We start from the raw sequence: 12,626 nt of genomic DNA on the forward strand, positions 1-12,626 counted from the left end.
GCTTGTGGTTCGGAGTAGAAGGCGCGCGGCGACAGAGCCCTCATACCGGAGCGCTTGATGATGGGAAACACAGCGGCGGCGCGATGCAGGCTCGGGCTCAAGGTAGAAGATGGAGAATAGGAGCAGGGTAGAAGTAAAATAGGTATCCTTGTCGATATTTAAAGGCCGAGGCAAAAATGGAAATGGCAGGCGCGGGAATCTAGGAGACACAGTAAATTTCGGAGTTGATGGCACCTCGATTGACGGGCCAAACGGATAAGTTAAAGGAGTCGTTGGAATGACGTCATAAAGATCCCTAAAATCTCGGGGTGGCTGACATCATTAAGAAATGGAGCAGAAGTTCAGAAGGACACTGCAAGCCAGCGTTTCTTCCATTGGAGGACAAACTTGGGTTGTGTGTGAGCCGCCAAGATTACGAGAAAGGTTTATTGATGTGAACAAATTCAAGTCAATCTGGGGCCTAATGTTGGGGATATTATCCTGCCATGAGACCCGCCCCAAGAGGCCGGGTCAAGATGATGGCGGCTCAACATTGATGTTCAAGATGGGCCATGACATAAGAAGTAGAAGGCATAAGGCGGAGCCATAAGAACTAGTTGTAGCCCGAGACACAAAGATGACGACTTATGGCCCATATAGAAGAAGGGTCTTAGAAGTTTCCTTGTGATAGAAGTAAGGCCAATTAGAGACATGTCAGGTCACGAATCATACGTGACCTGGACTCTTTTAACCCTAGGGTCTCGACCTGTATATAAAGGCGAATCTCTAGGGATGATAGACTTAAGTTATCACCAATCGAGGGCTAGGTCACACGAATCAGCACCCTTGTAATCCATTTCCACATCAATATACACAGAGCATGATGTAGGCTTTTACCTCGATCAGAGGGGCTGAACCTGGGTAAAATCGTCTCTCGCTCCCAATTAAATCCTTTGGGTCACCACATAGTTGCGATGACCCCATCACTAAGTCCTTTCATGAGGACATCTGTCGTGACAAAACCACGATAGTGATCGTTGATTGCAACTTGAGGGAATATCAAATGATCCATGTAAATAACCAGATAACAACACAATACATAATATCTCAAACAAAAATAATTGTGATTATAAAAAACAAAAACATATTGTGAGGTTTGTGAGGTGATTGATTAATTATAGAAATAAAGACGTATTACGCTAACATAGGGAAGCAGCCCCCAACCTAGAATGAGGTTCTAGCAAGTGATTTAATCTTGTCCTAGCACTTCTTGACCTCGTTCACCGCAAATCTTAAAAAACACTAATCCCAAGCAAATTCAGTAACCTTGTCCATTTCTTCAAGGATTTTCAAGTACTCTAAGGGAACCATGTTCCCAATGCATTGGGTTAAAACTAACGCGACCGCCAAGAGCACCCATGACCTCCTGGTAGTATGTCCATCATCATTCCTTGCATTGTGAATCACATCCACTATATACGCAATTGGAGCCCTGGCATTCTTTTGATAAATGTTGCGAAGGTCACACTGTTCATGTATCTTGAAAAGCTTAGTTGTTCTCTTGCCTGATGGGATATTGAAAACCTTCTTCACCAGGTATCTTGTAAAAATAATAACCTTATTCTGGCTCAACCTGAAACCCCAAAAATGTGTTAAATTGTTGTTGTTAAAACATGATCTGAAGAAAGTACATGATGCGAGATAAAAAAAAGATAAGGTGGGTGCAATACCCAAGCTCATTTTTGCCAATATGGATGTTCATTGTTAACCACTCCATCACATCATGTGGCGTTGTGAAAGGTGAGATGCTCATGAGATCTCCAAAGCCAGTTTCATCTATGTATCGCCTCTTGCTAGGATTACGTTTCGTGTTGGCAATTTCATGCAAATGTTTTGTTGTGAAACATTACGTGAATGCACCATCAAACTCAACTACTTCTTCGTCTGTAAAAGTGCAATCGTGCCCTTATATCATATGTTGATGGATATTTAAATGTACATGTATAGGACTAATGGTGTTTGTCAAGTAAATATATGTATTAGCCCTCAAATGACAATAGGTATGGCTCACACACGTGTGGAATTAATCTGACTTGAGAAAGAAGGAACAAAGAAGTTTACGGATCTCGTTTCCTTTTATTCTTGAGGATAGGGATCCAACACTTTTAAGAGGGTGTCGATAGGGTTAGTAAAAGACATGCTGAAGTCAATTCAAACTCCTTACCTCTTCTAAATCGCACCCACTATTCATAGCAAAAGATGTTTTTCTATGATGGACAGATGTCCAGGCGTTCAACATTCGCTAGCAATGCGTGTGGTGCCCCAGATATCTGGCCCCATGCTATCCATAGACCATCAGATTCTCACCTAATATGAGATGGATGTCCGACACTCCCCCCCCCCCCCGATTTCTGGGTGGTGCCCTGGATATCTGCCCCCATGTTATCCACACAACATATAATTCTCACGTAATATGAGCCAGATGTCCGGCACCCTGCCGGATGTGTGGGCCCCGAGATATCCAAGGCTCCCTCCGGAAATCTAACCTACCTACACCAAAAATGTGTGGTAATTATGGACTGGTACGCCGGATGTTTGGGTCTTCACTGGAGGGCTGGATGTCCGGGCCACCCCCGGATGCATCACTCCTGTGCTTCCGTACTCTGGCTCTGTTTTACCCGTGTGATATTATCTCCATTTCAGATGTTCAGTCCATGGACCGAATGTCCAACCAGTGCCAGTCACTTACTCCACAACGGCCATATTCTCACTACCACTTCATATAGCTTTCTCCCACCTCAAGATAAGGTTGACCATTCAATTTGAGCTAACCCTAGAACATACATTTCTCTCTCACACACCATAATACACCAAATCCAAGTTCCCAAAGGCATTTGAGAGTATTGCGAGAAGTTCTCCAATCAAGTGATAGATCAACTCCTTCCCCTTCTCTTGACCAAAGAAATTTGTGAGTAGAGAAAGTCTTGAGCTTTGCCCCATCGTTCTTGTTACTCTTGGATGTTGGATAATCCAAGGTGGTAGGAGTTCTCCGGTGAGAATCAACCATTGTGATTACCCCCACTAAGTTTGCTAGGGTTTGGAGACCACCACAACATCTATCACTAGTGGTTGAGAAATTCCTTTGTGGTGCAGTATCAGGGAGAAAATCGGGTGAGCCTTCATGGCGTTGGTGTGCCTTTGTGGTAACATCCACCTCTCTAAGTGGTGATGTAGCTTCCCTCCAAGTAAGTGAACATCGGAATACATCCTAGTCTCTTTGTGTTGCGGTTATTCCTAACCCTAACTCCCTACTTGTGGTTACTTGTCTCTTGCACTTTCTTGTATTACATTTTGCTTTCCTATCTTATTACTTGTTGCTTCCGTAATCTACTTTGTACTGTTAGCACCTTAACAATAGTTAGGATGACTTTCATATTGTGCAATACTGCCTAAAATTGCTAAGTAACAATGAATATTTGGGATTATACCTATTCACCCTCATCCCTCTAGGTCCATCTCAATCCTTTCAATTGGTATCAGAGCTTCGTGCTCCAGTCTTGTGGCTTAACCACCCTAGAGTGAGATGGATATGGATGGGAACCCCTTGGTTGCACTTCCTCTTGATGAAGGTACATATTCTTCGGAAGTGCACAAATCCTTCATTTGTGAGGATTTATAAAGGTCCCTTGCTAAGAAAAATTAGGAAGATGAACCTTCTATTGATGCATTGGTCAAAATGAGGTTGGATGCGTTGGCTGCAAAAATTCCATCACCTGAGAACCCATTGGGTGTGACAAAGCAACCAATGGCCCCTCTTACTACTTTTGGTGAACAACCTCAAGGTGGTGATAACACCAGTGTTCGATGGTTATATGTAAAATCTAGAGTGAATAAACCAAAGTATAATGCTGGGGGCAACACCCCTTTACTAGATGACACTGCGGCTTTTGCTTCATTGGGAATTGGTATGCCGGATCATCTTAGGTTTGCAACCCTGTGAACCCCAAGAATCTCACACTGGGTGAAGAATATGACAAGCACCTAAATGACACCGCAATTACGCTCATAAGAAAGGGCATGTGTGACAAGCAAAAAAGGCCCTGCATTCAACTCTCCAGTCCAAAGGATCTATGGGACGACATTGTGATGACCAAGACGAGAAGATCGTCATTTCTTCTTGTATAGTATGTGCCGGTGCACTAGAGACTGGGGTCTCCTGCGCCCCAGACTTGTCACGGGCACCATCAACACACTTGGCGGCAGCACACCTAGACAGCCGACGGGAAGGTAAATCCAAGGCTTGCCGATACCACGCCCCACAAGAGGTGTGAAGAACCAGCCCAGGATACAAGACCCCGACGAGCCCTCCTTGCCGGGAAGACTCACAAGGCCCCGGTGAGCCCTCCTCGTCGGAAAGACTTGCAAGACCCAGGAAAACCCTCCTTGTCGGGTAGATATCCAAGACCCCAGCAAACCATCCTTGCCTGGAAGATGGGTGAGGCCATGGGCAAGGGCGCCAGGTCGGCAAGCTCCCTCCGCCCGCCAGATGTCCCTCCTGCCACAACGCCACCGACCGCCACCGCTCCAGTGCATCCCTCATGCGCCAGCACAAAGCCCAGGTGTCAATACACCTGGGTACGTGTCGAAGCCACCTTGCTTCAGGTCACGGGTCAGACAAGGCATTTGCTGCCTCTGACAACACAGTAGCAAGATAAGCGGTGAACCCTGTTCACTATGCAACCCGTGAGCGCACTGTTGGTGATCCCTTTGCCTATAAAAGGAGGCCCAAGGCTCATTTCTAGGGGTTTGACCTTTTTGGGTTTTTAGACTCCCTTATCACCAGTTAAGTTACTGTAGCACATAACCCTATAGTAAGCCCCCAATACAAAACTAAGCAGGAGTAGGGTGTTACGCGCCAAGCGTCCCGAACCTAGGTAAAGGACGTTACCAGTGCTGATTGCTAGCTCCGCTCTCCGCGCCGCCTCTCTCCCTCCGCCGAATGATCAAGGGACCCTTAAAGCTTCCCATAGGTGTCGATTTCCCCGACAGTAGGAGATTACAAAAGGGGCATGACAATATTTGCAAGTATAAAGGTGAAAACCCCAAGCATCTCCTTGAGCGATTGATGACACTAATTGTCGACATTAAGACATATGATTGTGACAAGAGCCAAGATGGATTGAACTTGACCAAACGGTTTCTTGTGGATAAACTGCTAAATGCACTTGCTCCATATCACCATCGAATGGTATGTGACATATGAAGAGAGCATGGTTTCAAGGACATGTCTCCTGATGATGTCATTTCAACCTTCCAAGTATTTGAAAAATCCAAGAACAATGCTACAAGACACCATGCCATGCATGGTTCCTCATCACCCAAGAAAAACCTTGCCTTGAAGGCCAAGCATGTAAGGATGATGATGTTAGTGAAGAAGAAGAAGATGATGATGAAGAAGGTTATGAAATTGACTCGGATGAGGGGCCCGCATATGAAGACACGACTTTCCTTGTGAAGAATTTTAGTGCGGGAAAATTCAAGGGGAGATTTCCAAACAAGAAAGTAAGGACTTGCTACAATTGTGAATAAACCAATTACTTCTAAAATGAGTGCACGTATGAGAAGAGAAAAGACAAACCAAGATTTCCAAAGACTTCTAAAAATAAGAAGTTTCCCAACCCATCGAACTCCAAGTTCAAGAAAAGAGAAGGGGGGAGGCAATAGTTGCCCAAGATGATTCCGACCTAGATGATGTTGGTGTTGGAAATATGCCCTAGAGGCAATGATAAATAGTTATTATTATATTTCTTGTTTAAACATAATCATTTATTATCCATGCTATAATTGTATTGAATGAAAACATAGATACATGTGTGGATACATAGACAAAACAATGTCCCTAGCAAGCCTCTAGTTGGCTAGCGAAATGATCAGGGATAGTCAAGGTTTTCTGGCTATGTGCAAGTGTTGTCACTTGATAACTGGAACACATCATTAGGAGAATCATGTGATGGACTAGACCCAAACTATGAACGTAGTATATTGATCATGCCGTTTTATTGCTATTGTTTTCTGAGTGTCAAATATTTGTTCCTATGACCATGAGATCATATAACTCGCTGGCACCGGAGGAATACCTTGTGTGCATAAAACGTTGCAACATAACTGGGCAACAATAAAGGTGTTCTACAGGTATCTCCGAAGGTGCCCATTGAGTTAGTATGGATCACGCCTGGGATTTGTCACTCCGTGTGACGGAAAGGTATCTGAGGGCCCACTCGGTAATACAACATCACACACAAGCCTTGCAAGCAATGTGACTAAGTGTAAGTCACAGGATCTTGTATTACGGAACGAGTAAAGAGACTTGTTGGTAACGAGATTGAAATAGGTATGCGGGTACCAACGATCGAATCTCGGGCAAGTAACATATCGAAGGACAAAGGGAATGACATACGGGATTATATGAATCCTTGATACTCAGGTTCAACCGATAAGATCTTCAGAGAATTTGTAGGATCCAATATGGGCATCCAGGTCTAGCTATTGGATATTGACCGATGAGTGCGTTGGGGCATTTCTACATAGTTCTCGAACCCGCAGGCTCTGCACCCTTAAGGTCTATGATGTTTTAGCATAGTTGAGTTATATGTGTGGTTACCGAATGTTGTTCGGAGTCCCAGATGAGATCACGGGCATCACGAGGGTTTCCAAAATGGTACGGAAACGAAGATTGATATATAGGATGGTTTCATTTGGTTATCGGAAAGTTTCGGGCAATTCCGGCAGTGTACCGGGAGTGATGAATGGGTTCCGGGAGTTCACCGGGAGGGGCCCACCCACCCGGGAATGAGCCCAAAGCCATAGTGTGGCGCCACAAGTCCCTAGTGGGCTGGTGGAGTCAGCCCAAGGGCCCATGGCGCCACATAAAGAAATTCCAAAAGAAAAGAAAAAGAAAAAGGGAAAAGGGGAGGTGGGAAGAAGAGGAGGACTCCTCCTTCCCCAAACCGAATTGGAGTAGTCCTCCTCCTCCTAGTGCCGGTGCACCCCTTGAGGGCTTGGCCCTCAAGGCAAGCCCCTCCCCCTCCCTCCTATATATAGTGGTATTTTTGGGTTGATCTGAGACAACTCTTGCCACGTGCAACTCAACCCTAGACCACATAGTTCGACATCTAGATCGGATTTCTGCGGAGCTCGGGCGGAGCTCGGACGAAGCCCTGCAGGAGTAGATCATCACTACCACCGGAGCATCGTCACACTACAGGAGAACTCATCTACTTCTCTGTCTTGCTTGCTGGATCAAGAAGGCCGAGATCATCGTCGAGCTGTACGTGTGCTGAACGCGGAGGTGCCGTCCGTTCGGCACTAGATCGGAACGGATCGTGGGACGGATCGCGGGACGGTTCGTGGGGCGGTTCGAGGGACGTGAAGACGTTCCACTACATCAACCGCGTTTCTTAACGCTTCCTGTTGTGCGATCTACAAGGGTACATAGATCCAAATCTCCTCTCGTAGATGAACATCACCATGATAGGTCTTCGTGTGCGTAGGAAATTTTTTGTTTCCCATGCAACGTTCCCCTACAGTTGGAGGCGTTGCAGGTGTAGCTCAAGACACTCTAACCGCATTGAGACTTTTCAACAAGAGTGGTGACATTTTATGCCAATGTTCTACAATTTTTGGTTGTTTCATGCCAATGTTCTACAACTTTCATGTACTTTTGGCAACATTTTATATTATTTTGGGGACTAACTTACATATCCAATGCCAAGTTCCAGGTCCTATTTTTTGTTTCTCATAAATTCCATATAAAATGAAGTCCGAAAGAGATAAAAAAATATGGATATTTTTTGGAATATATGTGAATTTTGGGAAGAAGAATCAACGCAACACGGTGCCCGAGGCACAAGCCAATGGGGCGTGGCTAGGAGGTTGGCCACGCCGTGATGGCTTGTGGCTCCCCTTAAGTCGCTTGGGGCCCAATTTCGCCACAAGAAATACATTTTTGTGATAAAATAACCTAAATATTTCAGCCTGATTGGAGTTACGGATCTCCGAATATTTAAGAAACGGTGAAGGGTGAGAAAACAGTAGCAAAAAGAGAAGAGAAACAAAGACATAGATCCAATCTCGTAGGGGCTCCTACCGTCTGGGAGCCATGGCAGCCATCGACTAGAGGGGAAACCCTCCTCGCAGTTGGAGGCCAAGGAGGAAGAAGAAGTAGGAGGGGGATCTCCCCCTCTGTCCCGATGGCGCCGGAGCACCGTCAGGGCAACCATCATGACGGCGATCTACACCAACAACTTTGCCGTCATTACCACTAACTCTCTCCCCCTCCATGCAGCGGTGTAAACCCTCTTGTCCCCTGATACGCCTCTGTCGTATCTACTTTTCTGAACTCTTTTGCCCTTGTTTTGGACTCTAATTTGCATGATTTGAATGGAACTAACCCGGCCTAACGTTGTTTTCAGCAGAATTGCCATGGTGTTGTTTTTTTGCAGAAATAAAAGTTCTCGAAATGTCCTGAAAATTTACGAAGAATTTTTCTGGAATTAATGAAAAATACCTGCGCAAAGATCCACCGGAGGGGGTGAGCCAGTGGGCCACAAGCCCAGGGGGCGTGGCCACCCGCCGAGGCCGCACCAACTAGGCTTGTGGGGGCCACATGGCGCCACCGCCTCCAATCTCAGCTCTATATATTTCGTTTCGCCCGGAAAAAAAATCAAAGAGAAGGATTCATCGCGTTTTACGATACGGAGGCGCCGCCTCCTCATGTTCTTCATTTGGAGGGCAGACCTGGAGTCCGTTCTGGGCTCCGGAGAGGGGAAATCATCGCCATCATCAACCTTCCTCCATCGCCAATTCCATGATGCTCTTCACCGTTCGTGAGTAGGGTGATGAGTTGGATGAGATCTATCATGTAATCGAGTTAGTTTTGACGGGGATTGATCCCTAGTATCTACTATGTTTTGAGATTGATGTTGCTACTACTTTGCCATGCTTAATGCTTGTCACTAGGGCCCGAGTGCCATGATTTCACATCTGAACCTATTATGTTGTAGCCAACATATGTGTGTTTTAGATCCTATCTTGCAAGTTGTAGTCACCTACTATGTGTTATGACCCGGCAATCCCGGGGTGAAAATAGCCGGAACCACTCCCGGAGATGACCATGGTATGAGGAGTTCATGTATTCACCAAGTGTTAATGCGTTGGTCCGGTTCTTTATTAAAAGGAGAACCTTAATATCCTGTAGTTTCCATTAGGACCCCGCTGCCATGGGAGGGATGGACAATAGATGTCATGCAAGTTATTTTCCCTAAGCACATATGACTACATACGGAATACATGCCTACATTAGATTGACGAACGGGAGCTAGTTACGTATCTCTCCATGTTACAGTTGTTACATGATGAATCACATCTCGCATAATCATCCATCAACGATCCAATGCCTACGAGTCTTTTACTACTGGTCCTTGCTACGTTACTTTGTCTCTACTGCTGTTACTTGCTACTATTGTCACTACTGTTGTTACTTGCTACTTTGATGTTACCTGTTGCAAGACTTTTCTTGCGCCATTGTTACAACAAGTTAGGAATAGTGTGTCATCAATGGACCCTTTTTCTGTCACTGTTGCTATCATACCACTTTGTTAGTGATACTTTGCTTGCAGATACTAATCTTTCATGTGTGGTTGAATTGACAACTCAGGTGCTAATACTTGAGAATATTCTTTCGCTTCCCCTTGAGTCGAATCAATAAATTTGGGTTGAATACTCTACCCTCGAAAACTGTTGCGATCCCCTACACTTGTGGGTTATCAAAACTATTTTCTGGCGCCGTTGCCGGGGAAGGACAACTATATTCTCTGAGTCTCTTGGGATGTACGTCTGCTGATCACTATGAGGAACCCGATAGGTCCAAGAACTAAAGTCTTACCTTCCACTACGAGGACAGGTAAGGAACTGCCATCTAGCTCTGTACTTGATTCACCTTCAGTTATGAGTAAGTTTGCGACATCACCTCGTGCTAGAAATCTTGATATGTCGCATGTGCTTGATGATGCTACTTCTGCTGCCCATGATGCTTATGATGATGCTATGCTTGATACTATGCCTGATGATGCTATGCTTGATACTATACCTGATAATGCTATTCTTGATACTATGCCTGATGATGCTATACATGATACTATGCCTGATGATGTTATGCTTCATACTATGCCTGATGAGGCTATGCTTGATACTATGCCTGATGATGCTATGCTTGATACTGCTTTGCCACTAGGTTCATTCCTTGATGCACAAATTGCTAGAGTAGCTGCTAGATGTGATGATACATCTGAAACTGTTGATACTATTGAAGTAGAATCTGCTATTTTGTCTGCTAGAACTAGATCTCCTATGCCTGTTATTCCTGAACGTTATGTTATGGAGGGAGAGATAGTTGATGATTTTCTTGCGTGTAAGGATAGCTATGATGTTGAGAAATTACTGCGCAAGTGGAAAGAAAAATCTCTGAACGCTAGGATGAAATACGACCCGAAGTTTGCTACTTCGCCTATCTTTGTGACTTATAAGGATTATGAATTCTCTGTCGACCCCGAGTTAATCACTCTAGTCGAATCTGATCCTTTTCACGATTATGAGTCTGAAACGATTGTAGCCCATCTTACCAAACTGCACGATATAGCCACCCTATTCACTAGTGAGGAAAAGATCCGCCAGTACTATATCCTCAAGCTGTTTCCTTTCTCGCTAAAGGATGAGGCTAAGACCTGGTTCACTTCTCTGGCTCCTGGTTGTGTGCGTAGCCCCCAGAACATGGTCCACTACTTCTCTGAAAAATATTTCCCTGCCCATAAGAAGCAAGCTGCCTTGCAGGAAATATACAACTTTGCTCAAGCTGAAGAAGAGAGTCTCCCACAAGCTTGGGGGAGGCTCATCCAGCTACTGAATGCTTTGCCTGAGCACCCTCTTGAGAAGAACGAAATACTTGATATCTTCTATAATGGCCTTACTAATGCTTCCAAAGACCATCTAGATAGTTGTGTCGGTTGTGTTTTTAGGGAACGAACCGTAGAACAAGCTGAGATTCTACTGAATAACATCTTGTGCAATGAGAATGCTTGGACTATTCCCGAACCACCTCCTAAGCCAACTCTGAAGAAAAGAGGTATTCTATTCCTCAGTCCTGAAGATATGCAAGAAGCCAAGAAATCTATGCGAGAGAAATGCATTAAATCTGAAGATGTAAAAAATCTACCACCTATCGAAGAGATCCATGGTCTTAATTACCCGATAGAGGTAGTAGAAGTAAATTCTATGCGTAGGTTTGATGAGAGTGATATTTCTTATGATAAACCTGCTAGCTTATGCCTGGATGAATTTGATAACTTCGTTGCCAAACAACAGAGTTTCAATGATTATGTTAGCAGACAACTGGAACAGAATGCTCGTATGCTTAGTCATTTAAGTGCTTGTGTGGAAAGAAAGGTCAATGATGTTAAGCTTCTGAGTAAACATGCCTCTATGGTTACTACTCAGGTAGAACAAGTACTTAAAGCTCAGAATGACTTGCTCAATGAGTTGAATGACAATTTTGTCAGAGTCGTCACTAGAGGCGGTAGAATGACCCAATAACCTTTGTATCCTGAGGGTCATCCGAAGAGAATTGAACAAGATTCTCAAGGAGTTAGCACTGATGCACCTAGTCATCCTAGAAAGAAGAAGAAAGATGATAGGAACCTACACGCTAGCAACCCTGTTGCTGCTACACCTGAGAGTCCAAATGATGTCTCTGTCTCTGATGCTGAAACACAATCTAGTGATGAACATGATCCTAATTACGATATCAATAGTGATGTTCATGTTGATGCTCAACCTAGCAATGATAAGGATGTGGAGATTGAACCTATTGTGGATCTTGATAACCCACAGCCTAAGACTAAGAGATATGATAAGAATGACTTCGCTGCTAGGAAGCACGATAAATAAAGAGAACCATGGCTTCAGAAACCCATGCCCTTTCCTCCCAAACCATAAAATAAAAAGGATGATGAGGATTTTGAGCGATTCGTTGAAATGATCAGACCTATCTTTCTGCAGATGCGTTTGACAGATATGCTCAAGATGTCTCCGTATGCTAAGTACATGAAAGATATTGTGACTAATAAGAGGAGAATACCTGAGGTTGAGATTTCCACCATGCTCGCTAATTATACCTTCAAGGGTGGAATTCCTAAGAAACTAGGTGATCCCGGTGTGCCCACTATACCTTGCTCCATTAAAGGAAACTACGTTAGAACTGCGTTATGCAACCTTGGAGCCGGTGTTAGTGTTATTCCTCTCTCTCTTTATCGTAGACTTGAACTGGATAAGTTGACACCCACTGAAATATCTCTGCAAAAGGCCGACAAATCAACTTCTTTCCCTATCGGCATTTGCGAGGATGTGTCTGTTGTGGTTGCTAACGTCACTATCTTAGCAGACTTGGTTATCTTGGATATTCCCGAGGACGATGCCATGGTTTTCATCCTCGGAAGACCCTTTTTAAACACTGTAGGGGCTGTTATAGATTGCAACAAAGGCAAGGTCACTTTCCATGTCAACGGTAATGATCATACGATGCACTTTCCGAAGAA

The sequence above is a fragment of the Hordeum vulgare genome, chromosome 7H (assembly GCF_904849725.1).
Source record: "Hordeum vulgare subsp. vulgare chromosome 7H, MorexV3_pseudomolecules_assembly, whole genome shotgun sequence".
Lineage (NCBI taxonomy): Eukaryota > Viridiplantae > Streptophyta > Magnoliopsida > Poales > Poaceae > Hordeum > Hordeum vulgare.